The sequence below is a fragment of the Hemitrygon akajei genome, chromosome 1, assembly GCF_048418815.1.
Source record: "Hemitrygon akajei chromosome 1, sHemAka1.3, whole genome shotgun sequence".
Taxonomy (NCBI): Eukaryota; Metazoa; Chordata; class Chondrichthyes; order Myliobatiformes; family Dasyatidae; genus Hemitrygon; species Hemitrygon akajei.
In genome coordinates this window covers 141163871-141181119 of record NC_133124.1, presented here as the reverse complement: position 1 = coordinate 141181119, position 17249 = coordinate 141163871, and the positions used below count along the sequence as shown (strand labels likewise).

The 17249-nt window shown below is 41.2% G+C and overlaps 1 protein-coding gene across 5 annotated transcripts in view; it reads left to right on the top strand.

Moving 5' to 3' along the window:
* The window catches only part of LOC140731158 (oxidation resistance protein 1-like), a 520392-nt gene that overhangs the window by 196448 nt on the left and 306695 nt on the right, over positions 1–17249 (top strand). Inside the window, exon 1 of one of the 5 annotated variants that reach the window (XM_073052608.1) lies at positions 16069–16087. The exons of the other annotated variants lie outside the window; for them this stretch is intronic. The gene's annotated coding sequence lies outside the window, so the exon portion shown is untranslated. Of the gene's footprint in view, positions 1–16068; positions 16088–17249 lie in introns of those variants that run through there. 5 annotated transcript variants of the gene reach the window in all.

The following is a 17249-nucleotide window of genomic DNA, read 5'->3' as shown; positions in this document are numbered from 1 at the left end:
CCAGATTACCAGATCACAAAGACACAAAAAAAGGATCAGAAATAGTCCACCCTACCCCTCAAGTCTGCCCCACCATTCACAATGGGCAAAGCAGATCAGTACTCCAGGGCCTTGAATAATTGGAGATAAGATGTCCCTACTTTTGTACTTGAACTCTTTTGTAAAGGTCAAGCTGCCATTTGCCATCTTCATTTTTTGCTTTATCTGTTGATTTTCAGTGATATTTGTTACAATAACATCAGGTCCCATCTTAGCTTTCTATTATTTATTTATTTATTTATTGCTTTTCAGCATGGAGTACGCCCCAATGGCTCTATGAGCCATGCTGCCCTCCAATCCCTCAATTTAGCCCTCACATAATCATGGGACAACTTACAATGACCAATTAACCTATCAACCAGTATGTCTTTGGACTTTGAGAGGAAACTGGACCACCCAGAGGAAACACATGAGGTCTTGGGGAATACGTAGAAATTCCTTATAGATAGCGGTGGGAATTGAACCCATGTTGTCTGTAATATAAAGCGTTGTGCTACTACTATGCTACTGTGCTGCCCTACCGTTCTACAGCATGGTTTCACATTTTTCCACCAGATGTTCCTTTTGTCATGTCTCTGCACATTCAGTAATCCTGTCTATATTTCCCAGAAGCATCACTGCATCCTCCAGAACCAACATGGCCACATAGTTTTGTACCATCAGCATACTTGGACATATTACAGGTGATCCCCTCAATCATATGGATATGGATTGTGAACAGCATAGGCAACATGAGGAAGGCTAAGTTACCTGATATTTTCAGTGCTTAGTGCTGCCCCAAAGGCTGCTGTCCATCTCCACAGCTCTTCAGACCTACAGTGGCTGTAAAACATTGCTACAGCAAGAGCAACACGTGTCAGAATGGTGACTGGGATTCCATTGGTACTTGGAAAATGAATTTCCACTGTTTCTGCAATACTTGCCCAGTAGATGCCATGTGTTCATCATGGTTGCTTTGTTCTACATGGTCTTGCTACATAGTCTTCAGCCGGCACAGTAGCATAGCGGTTAGCATATCGCTTTATAGTGCCAGCCAGCTTTCACTGATCAGGGTTCAATTCCCACTGCTACCTGTAAGGAGCTTGTACGTTCTCTCTGTGTCCGTGTGTGTTTCCTCTGGGTGCTCTGGTTGCCTCCCACATTCTACAGACGTACCATTAGACCTAGTGAGTTGTGGATATGCTATGTTGGCACAGGAAGCATGTCAACACCTGCGGGCTGCCCCCAGTACATGCTCACTGATTTGGTTTGATACAAACGACACATTTCATGCAATGTTGCAATGTATATGTGACAAATAGAGCTAATCTTCATCTTTAATCTCTGCTTCTCATAGACAACAGCTAGGCTTTAAGTGACAGAAGCATTTACAAGAATTGTAAGCAGGGTCATGCCATTTTGTCCTTTTCGATTGCTTTGCCATGTATCAAGATCATAGTATCATTTCCAGCTCTATCTTAAATCCTTTGATACTCTTAATATCCAGCAATCTATCAATCTCTGTTACAAAACAATTCAGTGACTAAGCCTTGGCGGCCCTCACTTGTACAAAATTTCTAAGTTTCATCACTGTGAGTGAAAGTGTTTTATTTCATCTCAGTTCAAAACGGTCTATTTTGAAGGAAAGACTGGAGCAAAAGGGGTGCCTGATGGTATAATGGTCACAGTCTATCACTGATGCTTTTCAGAGACTAGAGTTGCAGACACAGAGCAGCTGTGGTTAGAGGAATGCAAGTTGTAGGGACATAGACCAGGCTCTAGTAATTTGCAGTCTGGCATCAGGGAAGAGAATCTGATGTGAGGTGATTGGGGCATGGTGGGAGCAGTGGGTAGAGAATTGACATCTCTTTATTGTCCCAGAGGACTTATATTGGGGCTTTGTTTGGAATGCATTCAAGACAGGCTGATGCAGATGTGTATCAAGATGGATGGCAGCTGGACAGGTATGCCAGGCCAATTGCAGGAGACGATAAAAAGCTTGGAGAAGTTCCCTTCCCTCCACCTTCGTGTTCTGGTTGTGCAGATGCAGGACATGCCTTTAAAACAGAGATGAAGAGGAATTTCTTGAGCCAGAGGGTGGTGAATGTGTGGAATTCATTGCCACAGGTGGCTGTAGAAGTTAGGTCATTGGGTATATTTAAAGCTTTTTGATTAGTAATGATAATAATGATCAAATGGTGGAGCAGAATATATGCGAGGAAAATTCTGCTCCTACTTCTTATGGTTTTATGATCATGACTTCTGTCTTACATGGCATGTGTGGTTGTTTGAAAGGCCCCAGTGAATATCTTGTCACATGGAGCTTACTGGAACAGGTAATAGTGAGGAAAGAGGAATCCTTTCTCCTCCCGGTATTAAGGATGTTGGATTTGTGTTGGACCCCTGCATCCTGGCACCTGCAAATCTGGGAGGTGCAGCTCACAGCAATGCCACAATCCCTTGAGCTACGAGAGAATTTCTAAACCCAGACTGCTTTATGTTTTATAGTTAACTGCTGGATCTCCTGTCTATTTCCCTCAGAACTGGGAATTATTCAACAAAGTGTCATATTCATTGGAACATTTCAGGGTGTCATATGAGAACTCTCCCAGTTGATCTTTGGTGGACTGGAGTGCTATTCAGTATTATTGGGAAGAATGGATGAATTAGCCTGTAGAAGGAATTTCAATATGTAGACTCCTCATAGAAATTGTCTCTATCTTTGGGATTCCCCTTATACCTTGTGTAGTCAATATCTGCATCTTCTGCTCAGCTGGGAGATGAGGTTGTAGATGTTAAGCAAGGAAGGACATCTGCCTGGTAACCATCTTCTTCTTGCTGATGCTCCTCCTCATAGTTCTCAGGGTCCAGGTCTCTTCCTTCCTTTGGCACCAGCTGTTGTCTTTGGCAAAGTTTCTGCAGCTCGCAAAGACGTGGAAGAAAAATGCAGGTCAACAGTGCCTTGAACTCCACGGAGAGAGCTGATTAGGCAGGAAAGCATGGCTGAATGTCTTTCTGCAGAATATCATGTATCTCAGTGACCTTGGAGAACCAGAACCTGCAAATAGATGGTTCATTGGAGGGATTTAGGTTGGAGCTGGGTGTAGGCAGTTCACTGAGGGGCACATCGTTGTTTGCTGTCCAGAGCTTTCTGATCTATCCTAACTGGCCAGTCATTCCCCAAATAGCAATTTCATACCTGAGATATTCAAGGTAACTCAGCCCGTAATAATTTAATTGACAGCAAATAGGCCTGAGAAGCTTAATGGCCAATTCCTGTTCCTATGAATAGCTTTATGTTTCTCTAATTGCATGATAGAGATGAACTAAAGACAGCATACTCTTTTTTTATATACTCTGTTTAACAGTGTGATGAGTTTTAATTACTGCCAAATAAGCACACTGGCACTGGAAATTAACTTTCACAATTACCCTTCAGCTTTCATGACAACACAAGAAATAGAAGCAGGAATAGTTCATTCAGATTTTGTGCACATTTCACCAGCCAGGAATACTACAGTTAATCTTTTACTTCAGAGCAACTTTCTTGCACAAGCCCCTCCAAGCCTGATACTCGTATTTCCCAAAGTCCTGCTGAACTCTGTCTTGGAAATACTCCACAACTGAATCGCCACAACCCTTGAGTAATGAATTCTAAAATTTTCCCTTCTCTGGGTGAATAAATTTGTCCTCATCCTGTCTGGAATAGCTGACTATTGTTTTGAGACAGTGCTCCCCAATGTAAAATGCCCTGGCAGGAAAATATCAATTCTGCATCAGATGTCAAATGATTTAACAAAATTTATCAATGAGATCAAATGTGAGCGTCTGTTTATCCTGGCATCGCTGGATGTCCAGATTGCTGTGTTAACTCACTGGTCTCAGCTTCCCAAACTGGAAGTAACTTATATATTTGTAGGGCAACACACAAAATGCTGGAGGAACTCAGCAGGCCATGTAGCATCTATGGAAAAGAATAAACAGTTGATATTTCGGGCCTGGAAAGAAAGCTGAGAAGTTAGAGTAAGAAGGCAGGAGGAAAGGAGGAAGAAGCACAAGGTGTTAGGTGATAGGTGAAGCCAGGAAAGGGGGAAGGGGTGAAGTAAATAGCTGTGAAGGTGAAGGGAATAAAGGGCTGGAGAAGGGGAATCTGATAGGAGAGGATAGAAGACCATGGAAAAGAAGTAAGGAGGAGGAGCACTAGAGGGAGATGATGGGTAGGCAAGGAGATGAGGTGAGAGAGGGAAATGGGAATGGGGAAGGAGAGCTGGGGGGCAATTACTGGAAGTTTGAGAAATCGATTTTCATGCCATCAGGTTGGAGGCTACCCCGGCAGAATATAAAGCTTTGCTCCTCCAACCTGAGTGTAGCCTTGAGGCCATGGACTGAAATGTTAGCATGGGAAGTAAGATTGAAATGGATGGCTACTGGGGGTCTCACCAATATACAGGAGGCCATACGGGAGCACCTGATACAGTATATGACCTCAACAGACTCACAGTTGAAGTGTCGCCTCACTTGGAAGGACTATTTGGGGCCCTGAATGGTAGTGAGAGAGGAGGTGTAGGGTGTAGAACTTGTTCCGCTTGCAAGGATAAGTGCTAGGAGGGAGATCAGCATGGAGGGACAAGTGGACAAGGGAGTTGCGTAGGGTGCATTCTCTGTGGCAAATGGAAAATTGGGGAGTGGGAAAGATGTGCTTGGTGGTGGCAGAGGTTAGGGAGAATTATGTACTAATGCCTCTACACCTCCTCCCTCACTACTATTCAGGGCCCCAAGCAGTCCTTCCTGGCGAGGTGACATTTCACCTGCGAGTCATTTGGGATCATCCACTGTATCTAGTGCTCGTAGTGTGGCCTCCTGCATATCGGTGAGATCTGAGGTAGACTGGGAGACCGCTTTGCTGAGTGCCCCACCCCCACTCCTCACCATTCCCCATTCCTGTTAACCTCTCTCACCTTATGTCTGTCTGCCAGAAAAAAATGGGATCTCCCAGTAATCACCCATTTCAATTCTATTTCCCACTCCCATTCTGACATGTCAATCTATGGTCTCCTTCACTGCCTTGATGAGGCCACACTCAGGTTGGAGGAACACCATTTTATATTCTGCCTGGGTAGCCTCCACCAAGATGGCATGAACATTTATTTCTCAAACTTCTGGTAATACCACCACCACCCCCATTCCTGTTTTCCTCTCTCACCTTATCTCCTTACCTGCCCATCACCTCGCTGTAGTGCTCCTCCTCTTGCCCTTCGAATAGGTACATTTAATCTCAGAGAAATGTATACAATATACATCCTGAAATTCCTTTTCTTCACAAACATCCATAAAAACAGAGAAATGCCCCAAAGAATGAATGACAGTTAAACGTTAGAACCCCAAAGCCCCAACGCACAAGCAGCAACAAGCCAACGACCCTGCCCCACTCGCAAAAAAGCATTGACACCCCGCCGAGCATCAAATTCTTCCATGGTCTTCTATCCTCTTCTATCAGATTCTGTGCTAAGTCCAGAGCTTTACTCATTTTATACCTATAATTATTTGGTTACATATAGCTCCAATGCCATAATTAAGTTTGTTGACAATAGCACTGTTGTTGACTGTATCAAAGGTGGTAACAAATATGTACATAGAAGTGAGGTTGAATGGCGCCACAACAATAATCTGTTACTCAATATCAGCAGAACCAAAGGGCTGATTATTTTCTGTAGGAGGAGGAAACTGGAAGTCCATTAGCTAGTCTTCATTAGGGGATTAGAAATGCAGAGGGTTAGTAACTTTAAATTCTTTGTTGTTATCATATCTGAGGATTTATCCTGGGACCAGTACGTAAGTACCATCGTAATGAAGGTATGACAATGGCTCTACTTTCTCAGAAGTATGTGTAGAATCAGCATATCATCAAAACTTTGGCAAACTTCTATAGATCTATAGAGTATTCTCACTGATTACATCACAGCCTGGTATGGATGTGCCCAGGAATGGAAACGTCTACAGAAAGGGGTGGATACAGCTCAGTTCATTACAAGCAAAACCCTCTCCACTATCGAGCATATCTATATGGAGCACTGTACAAGAAAGCAGCATACATCATAAAGGACAGCCACTACCCAGGACATGCTCTCTTCTCACTACTACTACTATTGGGTAGGAGGTATAGGAGCCTTAGGTCCCTCACCACTAGGTTCAGGAACTGTTATTACCCTACAACCACCAGCCTCCTGAATCAGTGTGGATAACTTCTTCATCCCAAAACCTGAACTGCTCCCATAACCTACAGATTCACTTTCAAGGGCTCAACAACACATGTTCTTAATATTATTTATTCTTTATTATTTGCATAATGTCTTCCTTTTCACATTTCATAAATTCTATTGTATTTCTTTATTTTCCTGTAAATGTCTGCAAGAAGATGATTCTCAGGGTACTTTACTGTGACATATACATACTTGGAAAACACATTTCACTTTGCCTCTTACTTTGAACTCTGACACATTTGTCAAATATGAGTCCTCTTTCAATCATCCATCTTGACTGTGTCTGCACCAATCATTTGTCTCAAGGTGCTACCTTAACACTTATTTAATAATAGATTCTGGAAATCTCCAGACTACTGATTTTGACTAACAGGTTTGTAGTGGTTTATATTGAACAGTCAAGTACATTTTTTATCAAAATGTGTATACTGTATACATACTTGAGATTTGTCTTATTGCAGGCAGCCACAAAACAAAGATGGTGCTGTCCTGTCGATGTCAAAACTGACATATCCATTTTCTCAATAGCCACTTCTTTTTCAAGACTAATATAAGTAAATATTTATTGACTTACTTTCAGTGGGCCGTAGTTATTGCTTCTGCTTCACTGCTCCAGTTTGGATCCTATTCTTACCTTCTTGCAGTGTGGTTTTTGCATGTTCTCCTGTGACCATCTGGGTTTATTTGGGTGTATTGGTTTCCACCCACGTGCCAAAGATATGTTGGTGGTGTTAATGGATAGTTTCCATTTGTGTAGGCTAGTGACTGAAAAGAGATAGAGTCATAGGGATGTCTGAGAAGGAATAAGTTGCAGCGGTACAGAGAAAATAGAGTGTGGAGAAATGGGACTCGTGAGATTACTCATCTGGGAGCCAGCATGGACCCAATGGTTTGACTGATAACCATTTGTGTTAAGTATGAGTATCATTTTTGTAATTTATTTTTTTATTGAAGTTCATCAAACATTTCCATAAGATGTATTTCAGACATTGTACATACACATCATATAATCATATATATCACAAATCTCCACAAAATATTTATCTGAGGAATACACTTATAGAAAAGAGTGGAAAGAAAAAACAAGCAAAAAGAAATAACTATGTACAAGTAGGGAGTGATCTTTTTTTTTTTACAACATATTCATTGATTTGTGAGAATAAAATCAGGTCTATGAGGCATTATGTAGTTAAACCATTTTTCCCAGTATGAATCAAATTGTTCCAGCTTATGATTAACAGATGCTGTTACCTATTCCATTTTGTAAATGTCCATTGTAATTTCCATCCATGTATTTAAAGTTGGGCTCTCCTGTGATAACCATTTCCTAGTAAGTCTTTTTACCAGCCACCAACAGTATATTCATTAAATATTTATCTCTTTTCAACCATTCTTGAGGTATATATCCAAAATATATGGTCTTACTCTCCAAGGGTATTTCACATTTAAAGATGTCTTGTAGGGCATTGTGTATCCCCCTCCAATAATTTTTGATAACAGGGCAGTCCCAAAAAATATGATAATGATTTGCATTTTGATTTCCACAATTTTTCCAGCAAACAGGGAGGTTACTATCATAATGGGATTTCTGAGAGGGTGTAATAAAATATCTTATCAAGTTTTTCCATCCAAACTCCCTCCATTTCTGTGAACTGGTACACTTCCATTGATATCTCCATATTGTTGTCCATTCTTCCTCAGATATAATTATCCCTTCTTCCTTCTCCCATTTTGTTTTAATGTATGAAGTCGAATGTGTTTTAAGATTTGACAACCCCTTATATATGCTTGAAATGATTCTACTACCATTATCTGAATTATATGCTTTTCTAAAGAGCTCTATCAAGCATGTATTTGCCTTGGTTACATTTTTAAGCATCTTATTAACATATTGTCACATCTGTAAATACCGATAAAAATCTTGTTTTTCTAATAAGTGTTTCTCTTTAAGCATTTCAAAACTGAACAGTGTTCCTTCTTTCATTATGTTGCAAAGAACTGTTATTCCTTTAGCTGCCCAGTCCTTAAATCTAGCATCCAATTTATTTGGTGTAAAGTCAGAGTCATATGCACACCATTTAAGAATTGCAGTATCTCCCTGTAGATTATATTCTTTTATAGTGGTTTTCCATATTTTAAGAGTCAATTTCACCCATGTGTTATCAATAGTATTTATGTACCTTTGCAGGTTGTTATCAGCCAAAATTGCTTGTATGGAAATAGGAAGTACCCACTCCTCAATGTTTTTCCATTGAGCGTCATATGATGGGTTGCACCAACAGATCACAGCTCTCAACTGTGCTGCAAAATAATAATCTCTAAGAGACGGCAAACCCCATCCCCCCTTTTCCTTTGCTAATTGCAAAGTTTTGAGACGAATTCTAGGCCTTTTACCCTGCCAAATATACCTTGATAGCATCTTGTTCCATTCATTGAATAGATTTTGATTAATCTGTATTGGTAGGGTCTGAAAGAGATATAACAGTTTGGGCAGTATATTCATTTTAATAGATTCAATCCTTGAACTGAGACTGAGAAGAGGAATCAGGCTCCATCTTGCCACATCTTCCTTAATTTTTTTATATAAAGGCTGATAATTACATTCTGATAATTTTGCCAAATCTTTTGGCATAATGATGCCCAAATGTTTGAAAGACTCTGTGTGCCATGCCCAGGGGTATCGACTTTCAATTTCTCTTGGTGGGCTATAGTAATATGAAAGTAATTGGGTTTTATCTATGTTGATCTTGTATCCTGATAATTGACCATATTGTTCAAAGGATTGCATCAAATTAGATAAAGAGTATGTTGGTTGCCCTAGATAGATCAAAATGTTATCCGCATAACAAGCCAATTTATGCTCTGTCCCTTTAATAGTAATTCCCCTGATATCTTCATTTTGTCTGATGTATTGAGCTAATGGTTCCAGATATAGCGCGAAGAGTAGTGGTGACCATGCACAACCCTGTCTCGTGCCCCTTTCTAGGGTAAGACTATTTGATAAATATCCATTGATTTTAATCCTAGCAGTAGGATTGTCATATAGCGTCTGTATAGTTTTAATAATTGTGTCTTGGAAACCAAATCTATGTAAAACTCTGTAAAGAAAATTCCAATTAACCGAATCAAATGCTTTTTCCGCGTCTACGCTTATCACTATTGCTTCAATTTTATTTTTTTGTGTATGATCCATAATGTGAAGTGTCCTTCGTATATTGTCTTGAGTCTGGCGTTGTTGTATAAAACCTGTCTGATCGTTACGTATCAGTATGGGTAGGAACTCCTCTAATTGTTTGGCTATGATGGAGGTAAATAACCTATAATCTACATTAAGAACGGATATTGGTCTAAATGACCCGCATTCCATTTTATCTTTGCCTTCTTTCGGTATAGCTGAGATTATCGCTTCCTTCCAACTGGGTGGCCTTTGTGCCTTTTTTAGAGCCCAATTCAGTGTGGGGAGTAAAACAGGAATTAACTCATTTTTAAATTCTTTGTACCACTCTGCCGTATACCCATCTGATCCTGGTGACTTGCTTAATTTAAGCCTACTAATTGCAGCTTTTAATTCAACTTCAGTTATGTCAGCAGTCATCCTTCTATTTTGTAAGTTTGAGTATCTTGCTACTTATGGCTGGTTTTGTTTAGTTCATCATTTTCAAATCCTTTGTTCTCTGATACTTTTTGACTTATTGTGTGTCTGTAGTGATGACAAAAGGACCTTGCATATTTGTCTTGTATTTCAAATTTGTTTTTTTTCTCTCACCTTCTGATACTTGTGTCTTTTGCCTACTGCGATCATAATGATCCATTAGGCACTCAGCAGGGGACAATAAAAGAAAACAGGTGTAAGCAGACCAGCCATTTTAGGAGCAGCATTGTTGGAGTGGTCCAGCTTTGGCGCAACAGGAATACGCAGGAACGGGCAGAGGCTCTGAGTGAGTTTCTAGTAAGTTTTTTTTTTCTTTTTCTAATTGTACATAGGTAGTGCAGTGAGAATGGGTCCAAGGTTGGTGAATGTTCTTTGTGTAAGATGTGGGAACTCTGGGAGACCTCTGGTCTCCCTGACAATTACATCTGCACAAAGTGCACTGAGCTGCAGCTCCTTAAAGACCATGTTAAGGAACTGGAGCTGCAGCTTAATGACCTTCGACTTAATGACCTTGAATATAAAGGAGGATAGTAAAAGCTTCTTTAGGTATGTGAATAGCAAAAAAATAGTTACGACAAAAAATTGGGCCATTGAAGACAGAAACGGGTGAATTTATTATGGGGAACAAGGAAATGGCAGATGAGTTGAACAGGTACTTTAGATCTGTCTTCACTAGGGAAGACACAAACAATCTCCCAGATGTAATAGTGGCCAAAGGAACTAGGGTAATGGATGAACTGAAGGAAATTTATATTAGGCAAGAAACAGTGTTGGATAGACTGTTGAGTCTGAAGGCTGATAAGTCCCCGGGACCTGATGGTCTGCATCCCAGGGTACTTAAGGAGGTGGCTCTAGAAATTGTGGACGCATTGGTAATCATTTTCCAATGTTCTATAGATTCAGGAACAGTTCCTGCTGATTGGAGGGTGGTTAATGTTGTCCCACTTTTCAAGAAAGGAGGGAGAGAGAAAACAGGGAATTATAGACCAGTTAGTCTGATGTCAGTGGTGGAAAAGATGCTGGAGTCAATTATAAAAGAGGAAATTACAAAACATTTGGATAGCAGTAGAAGGATCAGTCTGAGGCAGCATGGATTTACGAAGGGAAAATCATGCTTGACTAACCTTCTAGAGTTTTTTGAGGATGTAACTATGAAAATGGACAAGGGAGAGCCAGTGGATGTAGTGTACCTGGACTTTCAGAGAGCCTTTGATAAAGTCCCATATAGGAAATTAGTGGGCAAAATTAGGGCACATGGTATTGGGGGCAGAGTACTGAGATGGATTGAAAATTAGCTGGCTGACAGGAAACAAAGAGTAGCGATTAATGGGTCCCTTTCGGAATGGCAGGCTGTGACCAGTGGGGTACCGCAAGGTTTGGTGCTGGGACCACAGCTGTTTACAACATACATTAATGATTTATATGAAGGGATTAAAAGTAACATTAGCAAATTTGCCAATGACACAAAGCTGGTTGGCAGTGTGAAATGTCAGGAGGATGTTATGAGAATGCAGGGTGACTTGGACAGGTTGGGTGAGTGGGCAAATGTATGGCAGATGCAGTTTAATGTGGATAAATGTGAGGTTATCCACTTTGGTGGCAAGAACAGGAAGGCAGATTACTATCTAAATGGAGTCAAGTTAGGAAAAGGGGAAGTACATCGAGATCTAGGTGTTCTTGTACATCAGTCAATGAAAGCAAGCATGCAGGTACAGCAGGCAGCGAAGAAAGCTAATGGCATGCGGGCTTTTATAACAAGAGGAATTGAGTATAGGAGTAAAGAGGTCCTTCTGCAGCTGTACAGGACCCTGGTGAGACCCCACCTGGAGCATTGTGTGCAGTTTTGGTCTCCAAATTTGAGGAAGGACATTCTTGCTATTGAGGGAGTGCAGCGTAGGTTCACAAGGTTAATTCCTGGAATGGGGGGACTGTCATATGTTGAAAGATTGGAGCGACTGGGCTTGTATACACTGGAATTTAGAAGAATGAGAGGGGATCTGATTGAACATATAAGATTATTAATGGATTGGACACGCTGGAGGCAGGAAGCATGTTCCCGCTGATGAGTGAGTCCAGAACTAGAGGTCATAGTTTAAGAATAAGGGGCAGGCCATTTAGAACAGAGATGCGGAAAAACTTTTTCACCCAGAGAGTGGTGGATATGTGGAATGCTCTGACCCAGAAGGCAGTGGAGGCCAAGTCTCTGGATGCTTTCAAGAAAGAGTTAGATAGAGCTCTTATAGATAGCAGGGTCAAGGGATATGGGGAGAGGGCAGGAACGGGGTACTGATTGTGTATGATCAGTCATGATCACAGTGAATGGCGGTGCTGGCTAGAAGGGCCGAATGGCCTACTCCTGCACCTACTGTCTATTGACTCATATGGGATAATGAGGAGGTGATAGGTAGGATCTATATTGTCACCCCTAAGTTGGAAGAGGTAGGTACGTAGGTGACTGTGAGGAGAGGGAAAGGGAAATGACAGCCAATGCAGGGTACCCCTTTGGGTATTCCCCTCAATAATAAGTATACTGCTTTGAATACTGTTATCAGGAGAAGATGCAACAACCAGGTTTCTGGCACTGAGTCTGGCTCTGTGACTCAAAATGGAAAGGGGAGAAGAGGAATGCAATAGTGACAAGGGATTTCATAGTTAGAAGGGCAGACTGGAGATTCTGTGAACATGAAAGTATCACCTGGATGGTATGTTGCCTCCCAGGTGACAGGGTCAGGGATGTCTCAGATCAGGTACACAGCATTCAAAATGGAGAGGGTGAGCAGCCAGAAGTTGTGGTACATATTGGTACCAATGATACACTGTAAGAAGGAAAAAAGAGAGGTCCTGAGAGGGAATCTAGGGAGTTGGGTAGAAAAGCAGGACTTCCAGGGTAGTAATATGTGGATACTGTCTGCTCCATGCACCAGTTAGGGTAAGAATAGGATGATTTGGCAGATGAATATGTATCTGAGAATTGGTGCAGAGAGAAGGGTTTCAGATTTCTGGACATTGGTATCTCTTCTGGGAAGGTATGTCCTGTACAGAAATGGTGGGTTACACCTGAGCCAGAGGGAACCAATAACCTTGTGGCAGGTTTGTTAGAGCTGTTGGGAATGGTTGAAGCTAATTTGGCAGGAGGATGGCAACCTCAGTGATATGGCTGAGGATGGGGCAGTTGGTATACAAAGTAGTGTGTAGTGAGACTGTGAGGAAGGACAGGCAGATGATCAGAAAAATTACAGTCAGTGGGATGAATTGAAGTGTAATATAGGGACAAAGTTGAATAGGATGATGAATACAGAACTAAAGGTGTTATATTTGAATGCACACTGTATATGGAATAAGGTAGATGATCTTATAGCTCAGTTGCTCAGTTAGAGATTCATACAAGAGATCTGCAGATGCTGGAAATCCAGAGCAATGAACACAATCTGCTGGAGGAACTCAGCAGGTCAGGCAGTAACTGTGGAAATGGATAAACAGTCGATGTTCAGGCCGAGACCCATCCTTCAGGACTGGAAAGAAAGTGGGAAGATGCCAGAATAGAAATGTGGAGGGAGGGGAAGAAGGATTAGCTAGAAGGTGATAGGAGAAGCTGGGTGGTGGGAAAGATGCAGGACTGGAGAAGAAGGAATCTGATAGGAGAGGAGAGTGGACCATGGTGGGGGGGGAGGGGGAACACCAGGATCAATATGATGGGCAGGTGAGGAGAAAAGGCAAGAAGCCAGAGCGGGCAATAAAAGAAGAGGGAAGGGGGAGGGAAAAATGACTGAAATCGATGTTCATGCCATCAGGTTGGAGGGTGCCCAGTTGGAATACGAGTTGAAACTTCTACACCTGGCAAGTAGCCTGATCATGGACCGACTTGTCAGAACGGGACTGGGGAGAGTAATTAAAATTGTCGGCCACCAGGAAATTCTGTTTTTGGCGGATGGTGTTATTGGCGTCCATTTTTTTGACAAAGTAGCCCCTCAGTTTACAACGGGTCTCACCAATTTTGAGGAGGCTGCATGGGGAGAATTGAACACAACAGTTACGCACATAAAGTGTGGCTTCTCCTGGAAGGACTGTTTGGGTCCAGAATGGAGTTATGGGAGGAGGTAAATAGGCAGATGAAACATTTCTGGCACTAGTAGGGATATGTGCCAAGAGGGAGATGAGTGAGGAAGGACAAATAGACAAGGTCCAAGTGGAAAGTGGAGGTGGGGGGTGGGGCGGGAAGTAAAGATGAGTTTGGTGATAGAATTTAATTGAAGATGGTGGAGGTTGTGGAGAATGATGTGTTGAATGCGGAGGCTCATGGGTTGGTAGGTGAGGACAAGAGGAAATCTATCCCTGTTAAGATGGCTGGAAGATGGGGTGAGTTCAGATGTCTGGGAAAAGGAGGAGATGCGGGTGAGGGTAGCATCAGTGTGGAGGAAGGGAAACCACGTTCTCTGAAGAAGGACATCTCTGATGTCCTAGAAAGAAAAGTGTCATCCTGGGAGCAGAGGGCAGTGAATCTGTGGAATTTATTGCCAGACATTGCGAATGTTTACAGTGCAGGTTGAAGGGTTCTTCGTTATTTGGGGTATCAAAGGTTATGTGGAGGAGGCAAGTGAATGGATTTGAGAGGGTTAATAAATCAGCCATGATGGAATGGCAGAGCAGACTTGATTGGCTGAATGACCTAATTCTGTTCCTATGTCTTATGCTTTTATTCAAACTTTTCCCATCTCCACCCATTTTGTTTTCTCCACTTCTGCCCCTCTTCGCATACATTTTATCTCCATCTTTTGTCAGTTGAAAGGTCATTAACTGGAAGAAAGGAATATTTTGAGAAGTTGAGATGCAATTTAGGATGCTCATTTGATGTCAAGACTAGCAAAGGCAAAACCAGCCTTCTATGTGGTAAATATAATACAAGGAACAATAAGGATATGAAACTGCTCATGAATAAGCCACCTTAAAGATGACTTCAACACTTTAAAAAGTGTCCACAATTATGACAACTATCTGATGTCAAAAAACTTTGATACTTCACTGATTTTTACCCTTGTCACTCTACCATTCTGACATTCAAACATCAACCATCAGGCTCCTGAACCAGTGTGGATAACTTCACTCACCTCATCATTGAACGCATTTCACAACCTATGGACTCACTTTCAAGGACGCTACAACTCATGTTCTCAGCATTATTTATTTATTTACTTCCCATTATTAGTTTTTTAAAAATATTTATTTACTTATTATTAGTTTTTTTAAAATTTGCAGAGTTTGTCTTTGTTTGCAAATTGATTGTTTGTTAGTCTTCGTGTGTGGATTTTCGTTGATTTTGTTGTATTGCTCTGTTCTGCTGTAATGCCCGGAAGAAAATGAACCTCGGGTTAGTATATGGTGACATATACAAACTTTGATAACAAATATACTTTGAACATTAAAATTATAATCCATCTTATCTTTTATACACATATTCAGTTTAATTTACAGTGTGCAAAGGAAGTAACAAATTAAAGAAAAATCACAAAACAAAGATCTGATTGTCACCATATAATCTGGCAGACCCCTCAGATCTAATAGCTCTTCAATTTATAACTGAGCAGAGCTCCAGTCATGTGTGGAAATGAATCGGCCTTCTGCACAAGTATGTGATGGTTCTGCAATAACTGTATAGTGATGTTGGGAGTCCATTCAGGAAAAGCGCTGATCTTCACATCTCCCTGTACACAATGAGGAAATCAGACTGCTGAAGTTGTGCCAGCATTCACAAGCCCATTGGTTTCAAAGGGAAATGATGGCTTCAAGAATAGTTAAGTTTGTAAATTTATTTTAATTTAATTTACTTCACTAATGTAGTTAAATGCCTTTAACTGTGTATATCTTTGTAATGTTTTCCTTTTATGTTAGAAGATTAAAACTTTTAAAAATGCTTGAGTATTTTAGGATATTTGTGAATGCCTTTGGCATTCACAAACACTAAATTTAAATGACAGTTTTGACAGCTGATAAATCTAGGAACAGAGCCTCACCAGTTGTCAATGCTATTTTGGGGCCAGTGCCTGCCACTTCTGCTTTGTACTAAGCTGAGACTATCTGTTCTACTGGGAACTAGCTTCCCAATGCTACTCTGCATCTGGGATTCTGTTGTGAGAATGACTGTTCCAAGGGCAGGAGTCTGGTGAGTTTGGAATCACCCTTCGAAAGTATTTTCATTCATTATTATTGGCGTACAAAGTTTGCTGCAGGAGTTACAGATTTTATTTCAACCTACATTTATTTGCTATTCCTATTTCCTCAATTACGGTATTTACTTGTAACCTTGGGCCTAATTTTAACTATGTAGCATGCCTCTGTCCTGCTTAATGTAAATTAGCACAGGGACTGGTATTGCTATATCTAGCCAAGGAGACCATCCATCCACAGCTCCGTGAAAGAGATGGTGCAACCTATGGGACAGCTATTCTATTCTCTTACCTTTCTCTCCCTTTTAGAAAGAACCACACACGATGACTATTAGTGTCACTTTATTAGGTACACCCGTTCGTTAATGCAAATACCTAATCAGCCAATCGTGTGGCAGCAACTCAATACATAAAAGCATGCAGACGTAGTCAAGAGGTTTAGTTGTTGTTCAAACCAAACTTCAGAATGGGAAAGAAATGTGATCTAAGTGCCTTTGACCGTGGAATGATCATTCATGCAGATAGGGTGGTTTGAGAATTTCAGAAACCGCTCATCTCTTGGGATTTTCACACACAACAGTCTAGAGTTTACAGAGAATGGTGCAAAAAACAAAAAAATCCAGAGTGTGGCAGTTCTGTGGACAAAAATGCCTTGTAAATGTTTATGATAATGCCCCCCACCTTCCTGCTCTAATTTCACATCTTTTCTCTCAGTCCTGAGGAAGGGTTTCAGCCCAAAACATCGACAGTATACTATTTTCCATAGATGCTGCCTGATCTGCTGAGTTCCTCCAGTATTTTGCATGTGTGCTTGGATTTCCAGCATCTTTTGATTTTCTGGTGTGTGTTAACGAGAGAGGTCAGAGGGGAATAGCCAGGCTGGTTCAAGCTGACAGGAACGTGACAGTAACTCAAATAACCATCCATTACAATAGTGGTGTACAGAAGAGCATCTCTGAATGCACAGCACATTGAACCTTTAAGTGGATGGGCTCTGGCAGCAAAAGGACCATGAATGTGCTCTCAGTGGCCACTTTATTAGGTATAGGAGGTACGTATAAAGTAGCCACTGAGTGTATTTTGGATATGGAGTGTAACATTTAATTTGTAGGATTGCTTCTCTATCAGGGCTCTGGAACTACCCATTTTATGGTGGTT